Source organism: Alligator mississippiensis, chromosome 8 (assembly GCF_030867095.1).
Source record: "Alligator mississippiensis isolate rAllMis1 chromosome 8, rAllMis1, whole genome shotgun sequence".
Classification (NCBI taxonomy): Eukaryota; Metazoa; Chordata; order Crocodylia; family Alligatoridae; genus Alligator; species Alligator mississippiensis.
Genome location: NC_081831.1, coordinates 58,005,934 through 58,015,599, shown reverse-complemented (window position 1 = coordinate 58,015,599; position 9,666 = coordinate 58,005,934).

Genomic DNA, 9,666 nt, shown 5'->3' with positions numbered 1-9,666 from the left:
AGGCCAAGCCCAGAGGAAACAGAGTGAAACTCAGCTGGAAGGAGTGGTCCAATAGTTAATTTTGTCTCCCCTTATCAGACTTCCCAGAAAATGGAAGTGGCATTCCCAACACGGCCATGATCTATCTACAGGTCTGGCTGCTGTGAATTTAGGCCCCCAAGGATAGGCAAGGCTGATTCATTAAGAAGTCTTGAACTGCACCAAGAAAGCCCTAAAGAGCTATGAAGTTCCTAGGGCAATTCACTCACACACACACACACACACACACACACACACACACACACACACACACACACACACACACACACACAGGCCAGTGCTGGTTTTCCAGGTGGCATCTCACCACAGTGACATGAAGATTGTCAACCCCTCCCTCATACTGTAGCAGGAGACAGGGGAGCTTCTCAAAAACAGTATCATGATGCCCTTCGTGATGGAGAAGAGGCCCATCACGGGTCCCATTGCCTTAACCACAGCCTGCTGCAGCTACAGAGAGGGAAGGCAGGACTGAGTCCCTCAGACAGACTTTCTGGGTGGTTGCTCTGGACCAGCAGAGGCATAGGGGGCTGCTGACCAATGAGGGGCTGTGTATCATGTAAGTTTTTACATGGCTGCATAAATCTCCATATATAAGTATCCCCATAGGAAGCTAAATTTGTTCTGATGTAGAATATCCCAGTCCCTCAGATCACCTTGGACTTTTTCTGTCTTCTCAAGGAGTGCGGTACGTTCCAACATGGATTTAGTATTTAAATCTGCCCATGGTTGAATCTGTAAGAAATAAAAACAGGTAGGAACCAGGAGAGGTTTCCTTTTTTTTTTCATCTTGTCATCCAAAAGGGCTTGTTGAAGCCCTCATATGTTTTAGGACTGGGTTGCAACCGTCTTGTCCAGACTGAGGTTTGGCCAGGTTTATGCTGAGTTTACATTTACACTTCATGGCCAAGGCCCACAATGCATATGAATGATTAAGTGTCTTTCTTTAGCATGACTGGTTACACGTTGATTCCAGGTGATAAAGGCAGCTGTCAAACAATCTGTAAGAACAATGCTTGGTTTTAGCTTTGCTTCACTTGGGATCCTGCCCACCAGTTCTCTGAGGCTCCTCATGTCTGATTTTCTAAAGCCCAGTGTTTATATTTTGCTGTGTTTCGTTCTTGCCTTCCTTTGGCTCATCAATCATCTTTTCAGGGTCAATGTTTGCAGGTATCAGGATCATCCTGACACAGAAAGCAGGGTAATGGGAGGCTGACAAAAGGAGATGTTTAGGAATTCTTGAGAAATTTCCTGTTGCAAGGCATTTTCCAGACATGAACTAGTGAATACCTTAAGTTGGAGGAAAGGTGACTAAGGGGGTAAATGACAGCAGCCTTCAAGTAAGACTGCCATAAAAAGAACATTTTTTTCCTTGCTGCAGCAGGTAGGATGAGAAGTAATGGCTTTATATTGCAGCAAAGTAGATTTAGAATAGATCTCAGAAAAAAACACTTTCACTGTTAGAATGACACGGTAGTGGGATACACTGCCCAGGAAGTCGTGGAATCTCCTTCCTTGGAGGTATTCAAGAAGAGGTTGGATAAATATTGGCCAGGGATGATTCAGGAGTAGCATTCCTACATTTGAGCCGGGGGTTGGATCCAATGACCCTTGACGTCCCTTGCATGCAGGGAGAAGATTCCAGCTCTGCGTTGGGCCCTGGCCCCAAGCGGTCACCAACCCGTGATCCCAATCCCAGCTGCATCACCAGCTTTGGCCCTACCTACCTCTCCTGCCTATGACACTACTCCCTACCTGCCCACAGCCCTATCCCATCCACCCTGCCAAATGTGTCCAGCCCACATCAGTCTTCATGGAGGCCCCACCTGCCCACCCACTCCATCCAGAGCCCCCAGTGGTGCACCCAGGGTGGAAGGACTGGAGTGCCCATGGGCCTGGCTGTGGCAGCTGAGCCTGACAGTGGCAGCTAGAAGGAGCTGCTGCTGTAGGGGCTGCCAGCAAACAAGTCTCCCTTGGGACTATACACATTGGAGCCTTTGGCAGCCCTTGGTTCTCACACCAGGCTTCAGCTCTTGTTTTTTCCCCTGGGGTGTTTGCAGTTGGTCAGTGAATAAAACTCACCCCCAACTTTGAGAAATGCCCCATTTTCCATCTCTTGGGAAGAGAAAATGAATTATTGTATAGCAAGCCCCCTGACCGTCTCTTTACCACCTCTCCCCTCCCTTCCTCCCCACAGATAGAGACAGCATCCAGGCCAGTAAGCACTTGCAGCTTTTTATTGCAAAAGCAGTGGGAAGGTTTAACTGATGAGGGTGTGTGTAGATGAAACAGGGGCCCTAAACTGAAGCAGTGGGTTTTAAAAAACACCACTTCAATTTAGGGATGATTAAACCCCCATGTTGTGCACACACCTTGCTGACTTACCTGCCTCTCCAGTGGGGAGGGGAGGGTGAGCTGCCGGCGGGCAGAGCAGTCGCTAGGCTGGGCTGGGGGGAGAAGGGCTGGTGCTTCCCTCCACAGCAGTGGCGGCTCAGGTGGCACCCACCCACAGGCACCTGATTTGGGTGGTCCTGTGGGGTACTGCAGCCATAGAGGGAAGCACTGGGCCCCCGTGCATCTCAGGCAGGCAGGCAGGCTCCAGGAGGGGAAGAAAAAAAAAATGAGGCCTGCCACTTTTTTTGGGTGAAGCCTGCTTTCCTGGGCTGCTGCCAGGCTTCCTGCAGAGCCATGGAGCTGCACAGATTATGGTGCTTTGCTCTGCAGCTGTAGGGGCAGAAAACTGAAACTCCTTGAAGGAGTTTTAGTTTGCTGCATTCCAAGTCATTTAAGGTACATTACACTGCCAAATTTCCTACAGCGGCTGGAATTAATGCGCAACACACTGCCGACGTATGCAGAAACTGACACCATTAAAGCAGTGCAAAAGCATTTAGGCCACTTTAAAGTGTTGTGCACACGCCTCTCAGTTCATCTACACATGGCCTCAGTAACAACCTTGAGGACTCAGGATGCTGGAGGATTAGGTGGACATTCCTGTTGCCTCTGGATATGGGATGGGAGGGGAGATACTGTTCTGCATATTGGGCACTAGGGGCCAGAAGAGGCGGATGGATGGGTGGGGAGTGCCTGTTCTGTATACTAGATATAAAATAACCAGTAGCGTGACTAAGGAAGGGAGATGGGCAGCAGCCCCATGTGCTAACTTTGGACAGCAGCTGCCAAAGCCTTGCAACCACACCAAGCGTTGTGGCAGCCAGAAGTCACTGCTTCCCCAGTGTGTTATCACTGCCCTGTGAGTCCAGCTGCTCTGTTGCACCTCTGAATGTAACCAGTAAATGACTCAGACCTGATGAGTACACTGAGGCAGTGTGCTGGAGCAGCAGGGCATGTGGCAGGCATAGAGATGGTCTGGCCACGTGGTAGAGCATCTCTTTGGAGGACCCAGCCTCTGGTTGCTTCAGGGCATGCTGCAGGAGCTTGCCCTGCACTGCTTTTTTCCCGTGCGTGTGGTGTTTTTTTATACCAGGATGTCCCGGTATCAAACTTAGAGTCTGTGCAGCAAATATGCAGTGTGGGGAACATTTTTTTGTTCCTAGCATGCCTTCCATGGCACCTCAAACTGCTTTGAGATGCTGCAACAGGCACATGCTCATCTGAACACGGCCTCACTGTCTATCCTGGATCAAATCTATGAGAGAAGGATGAATTTACAGGAGAGCTGGCAATGAAGACAGCTTGAACATTATTTATAAAATTAAATCCAATGCTGTATGCATGAAACCAAGAGAATAAAAACATAGAAAAACTACTGAACTAAACTGAAAAACTGAAACTCTAAAGAATCTGGATCTTCATTGTCACTTGGAATGTGGTTATTGAATCTTTAAATAGCCAACGGTGAAACAGTAAGCCTGGGAAAAAACAGCAAGGGTCCGATTTTGAACCTTTAACTTATCTGAATAGGCCCAACTCCTCACCAATGTGAATAAGGGCAGTTCAACCACCTACTAAAAGTTTATACAAAAAATAATCACAGTCACTAAGGAAACACTTCACTAATTTGCTAGGGAGGTTGATTCCCTCACCTTAAGTCACACTATATTATTAAAACATCAGAGGAATTTACACATATCTGCTCTGTTATTGGCTTGGAAGACTTTTGTGGGTCAACTCAGTACACTGCTTTTCTTCTCAGACATCTATAGCACAGAAGCAGTGTAAAACAATTTCTTCATAGTCAGAAAAAGATGAATGGGTTAAGACAACATCACTTTTTAGCAATGCTAATTGTAGTGGCCACCTACATAGGTCATTGTGATGCTAAAGTATGACTACTACTAAGCTTGTACATAGCACTTTTCATCCATAGATCATAAAGTGATCTCCAAATGAATGCAGGAATTCTTGCTGTATAGAGGCACTGAGAGACGATGCAACTTGCTCAAGATCACATAGCAGGGCTAGTGGTTGGACAAGAGCAGAATTCAGGATCCCTTTTGCTTACCTTGGTTTATCTACTGGACTACATTGTCTACTTCCATAGAAAAATGCTGATCTTCTGCCTGTTGCTATGGTATTCTGAGCTTTTGTATCAAATGTACAGTTTGAAATGAGAGAAGGTGGAAGGTTAGTTTGGGGTTATCAGTTTGGACGTTTCTCCCAAAGGCTCTCCGCACCTCTTTAGTCTGAAAAACCAGACGGAAATAAGTCTATCCAGTTGGATTCCACTGCCTACAGGTCTGGATCTGACTCTCAATGGAACTCAAGTCTGCAAAGATGCGGCAAAGACAGAAGTTAACCAAACACTTCAGAATGTTTCCTCCGGGCTTGATTCTACGTTGCCTTTGTGATTCAGAGGTGGAGAACACCTATTTCTTTTTCCAAATCAATTAACCCATTGCTTGTAACTAGTATCATGCTCTGTGACAGTTCTATTTGCAGATGGAAAGAAGCTTAATCACAATTAGGCAAAGCAAATGATAATTTGCATTCTACAGGCATTGGAGAGTAGAGAATGGAGGACTATCTCCCATATCTCAGTAGATGGCAGGCCTGTGCTTACAGTATGGTTTGAGAATTCATGTCATCAATAACATTAATTGATGTTTGCAAGTGTTTTGTGATGATGGTTAAGTACTACTCGCTTACAAAACATGAATGCTGGAGAACTAAATTAACTGAGTTTTGTGAAGTGTGCTGTGATCTAGAGATGACAGATACTAGACAAGGCCCTGATCCTGCATGTGTTTACCTTTACTGCTGAAATGAGTCAATTAACTTCAGTGCAACAAAGGACAGTAGTAAAGTGTCTGCAGTTTCCTGAGCCAGTCATCTGGAAATCAAGTGGAGTAAGTCAACTGAAACTTTAAATAAAAAATAATTTCAAAACAATTTGTTGGAATTTAGATCCCTCACAATTTGTTTAAAATAGGCATTAATTTAAATTTCAAACTGAGAAGTAATTTCTACTCTAAAAATGAAACTTTGAGATTTAGAAACTACTTAAATGAGATGCTTAAATTATTACTTAACCTTTCCCCCCAACTTTTGTTTTCAAAAAGGAAATTCATCCTAGCCAATTTTTTTCTGCCAATAGTTTTGGTTTTGGTATTTTCTGGTATAACATCATTTCCTCAAAAACTCCTCAATAGCTGCATTAGTGCAGGGCAGGAATGACTTTTAGACCATTTGTTACTTCTTTCTTTCTGTTCTTAGGACGTCTGCTGCACTGTTAAATCTATCTGAATAAAGAGCTTTTTTTAACAGAGGAGAACTTTTAAAAACTATTTACCCTTCAAAAACAGAACAGGAAAATATTTCATAATTAAAAACCATGTCTCTCTGAAGGGCAAAATTTACTGAGGAACCTTCTTTTTTATTAGCCTCCTGTTCTTTGGAGATTACATTATTGTTAGGAGAATATATCATATTGTGAGTTTATCTTCATTTATCAGCTCAACCAAGCACTTACCAAGAAGGGAACAATCCCTTTACAAAATTGTTTTAGTTAATTGTGAGCAAATATCAGTTAGAAGTATTTTGCAAGTCCCAGATCCTGGTGCCTAGTTAAATTCTCAGTCTTGCACCCAGGCTTCACTTTCTAAGTTTGGGGACACATTGGTATCTAAAGAAACCTCAGAAGCCAGCTAAGAAGGGAAGTGCATACATTATTCAGGGATGAAAAGCATAGGGAAGGGACAGGGTTTAGTTACCCAAGATGCAGTCTTGGCGAAAACATAATTGTCTATCTGGCCAAATTGGTATCTGTTTCATTTTGGGATCCAAGATGAAGCTTCTCCTGTTTGCCCAAGCATATACTGAGACCTCAATATAACTTTGGGATTCTCCACATCCTAGGCGCTTGCTTGGGATATAGAGGACCCTAGGTGGCAGGTGAAGCAGTTTTAAATATTTAGGTGGTTAAAGGGACAGATAGGTATCTAAGTAGTTCTGAGGATCAGGGTGTGAGTGAGTTAGGAACACAAATGAATCACAAATCCCACTGAATGTCAATGGGATCTTTGCTCTTAATTTAGTCCACTCCCCACAGCTGTGGATGCTGGAGATGTCCTTGTTCTGATTTAGCATTTCTAATTATTTTATACATAATTTTAACAAACCAAGTAGACCCCAAAGCATGAATGGAAAGGGCCATGCTGAAAACACAAGACTCTTTTCCATTACATTGCTTTCAAGGCTCTGATCTGCAATGCACAATTTTGTTGTCTATCATATTCAGGCATTTTTCAGATCCTAATGGTGAAGAACACATGTATGGGAAAGTTGAGAAGAAAGGAAGATAATTAAACAGAGTGACGTTTTGACTTCGTAAATGTAATTCCTATTTTCCATATGAAGAATTTGGAAAGTATTTGCCTGTACACATATTAGTTTATCAGAAACCAGGCCTGGGCACTGGCCTGGTTCTTTACCTCAGACACAGTTTTTTCCAGTGGATCTGAAATTCAATGGGGAAACTTTCCAAATAGCAGAAAGAGCTAAATTACAAATACATGTAGCATAAATATAGACTCAGAGCCAAATCCAACTGACTAGAAGGTATGCAAATAAGAGTGAAAAAATCATTAATACCTATTCTTTAAGGCACAATTGCCCATATTATGGTTTCATTTAAAGATCTCTGATAATTATTAGATAGGACACAATGCAAGAGCATCACCAGTGAGTGTTTTAAAGAATCCCCAAGGTTTCTAGCTCAACTGTCTTCAGCTTTAAGATACAGTTCACAAGTATAGAAGATAACTGATTTTCCTTGTCACTCAAGACAGGCTTTATTTCTAATTAAATAGAAATAGCTTAAAATTACTTTTATTGAAGATTAGTTAAATGATAAATACACACCAGTTTGTATTTAGCTAACTATTCTATATTCAGTCAAAAAGGTAATCCAGTTGCATATAAAATAACCAGATGATTATAAGATTAATATATACTATTAAGGCACAAAACTATGTAAAAAGTGTGTGTATATGTAGTAAAGGAGCACTCAGGGATTAGCAGGAAGAGGGTTAACAGTGAAAGAAAGGCTGCAGCTGTGCACAATTGCCATGGTAGCAGGGCTGGGCCAGCTGTTCTGAATTAAGTGAGCCTTCCCAGCACTTTATAAGTAGCAGGTTAGGAAGGTGGAGAGTTGGTTCATTGGTAGTAGGAGTTGTTTTACTGTTGGAGGAACAAGGAGAAGAAAGGAGGAAAGAGGAGAATGGAGAGGATCTCTTGCTTCTTTATTCTTCTTGCTTCTTATTTTTTTGAAACCAGGGTCCTATCTTGGCTGACCAGAGCCCTTGCTGGGCTGTTCACTTTAAAACTTAGCTGCAGGAGTTTTGGTTGCTTGGCTCAGGGATTAGAAACCAAGGTGAAGGAACTGTGCCTTGAAAAGCTGACTTCAGCTCTGTGTTCAGATATATATGGATGGCTCCATGCATTGTGAGGCAGACCTTCAACCCCATGTCAAGCTCTGTGGGGAGGTCATTTAGGTTCTTTAGAGCTAGTTCCAAAAAAGGTCTAGCAGGCATGTTGGCAGAATTAAGAGTCCCTGGTTTATTGGCCCCATTCCAGGTTTTGGATCATCTGATTTCCCCCCCCCCCCCCATTTACCTACTACAGTTGAGAGAAATGATTTCTAGTTAGTGAACATACAGGGACTATGGGATATATACAACTCCTTCCAGATGCACACTGGAGGGAAAACTCTGGAAAATATATGGCTTTTGAGTAACAGAGTCTTCATTCATGTTCCCCTTTGCAAAGGGGACCTATGCATATGAGTAGGGGGTTCATGAGTAGCTGTCATGAAGCATGATGAATGTGTAAAACAAGTGGCTTCCACTCATGTTGCTGAATTACCCACCACACTGCCAGTAATGTCAGCCCAAATACCACCCCATGGTGTTCTTGTATATTTTTTCCTAGGCCTATCCCATCCTACTCCACATGTGAGACATTCTGTGGATACTTATTTGATCTTTTCATATCTTTCTCAAAAACCTCACTTTTGCAACAGTGCCTCCACAAAGTAACCTCAGATGGATTAGTAAGGAGGGGTATGGAGAACACAACTATCTAGGGCATAATCTTGTTCATGGAGCCTTGCTCAACTCTTCTATTATACATCCTGCAATGTTTTAGAAAGAATGTGGACTATTCTAGGGCAAAAAAAGAATGTTCTATGCTTTATATAAGGTACTTTAAACACTTATGGACATAGATGAGCAATTATCATGAAAGTCCACTTGTGAACTTTTGTGATGAGGAATAGATATCCAATATAATAAGTGAAGGGCTACTCCATACCTGAAATATTAAGAAATAACAATGATGATAGAAAAGCCTATTGTGGCAATTTAAAACTTCACAGTCATAAAACAATAGATTTGGATAGATAGACTTACTGCTTTCCTGGAGGGCTTATCATTTGGGTAGGCATAGTAAAAAAGAACACTCCAGAACATTTGCTTGATTTCAAGTGCTCATTGGATGCTTGCACAATTCATCTGAATCATTAAACATATTCAAAAATTGATCTGCCAACACAAATAATTTGTAGTACACAGCAGTTGATTTGTTCCATAGGGAGAGGGGAAGAGGGATTTACATGTCAGCTTACAGTGAGTATCAAGACTGAAGTTAGTAAGCTAGTTCAGTGTCTTCAAGAGCCAAAAGAGCTTGAATTCTGTCTTATACAAATGATCTGTCCCCATGACCACATTGTTGGCATGTCATGAGAACAGAGCGGTTGACATACTGAATTAAATTTTTCTTGTTTGATATCCTGTCCTTGGCAATGGCCTGCAACAAATCCTTTTGAAGAAAACAAGAGAATATTAGAAACCAAATAGCAATGAAAACTCCACTCTGTTGGAATTTCCCCCCATTTCTGATGGGACACTTCCTTAGAGATACAGTTACATGTTGGTAGGGGCAAATAAATATGCTGTGGCAGGAAAGCAGAGAAGAAAGAGCCTTTCTCAGGACCACCTAAAGAGACCACCTATATTGCTATCTTTCCATTTGCACTAGATTTAAAAACTTGATTTACATTTTGACTTAACATTGGATAACAGAGTAGCATCACATGATTAAATACACTTGCTGTAGGATATAGACCTGTCGAAAAAGCATCATCTCTTAAACACAGAGACATGAATGATA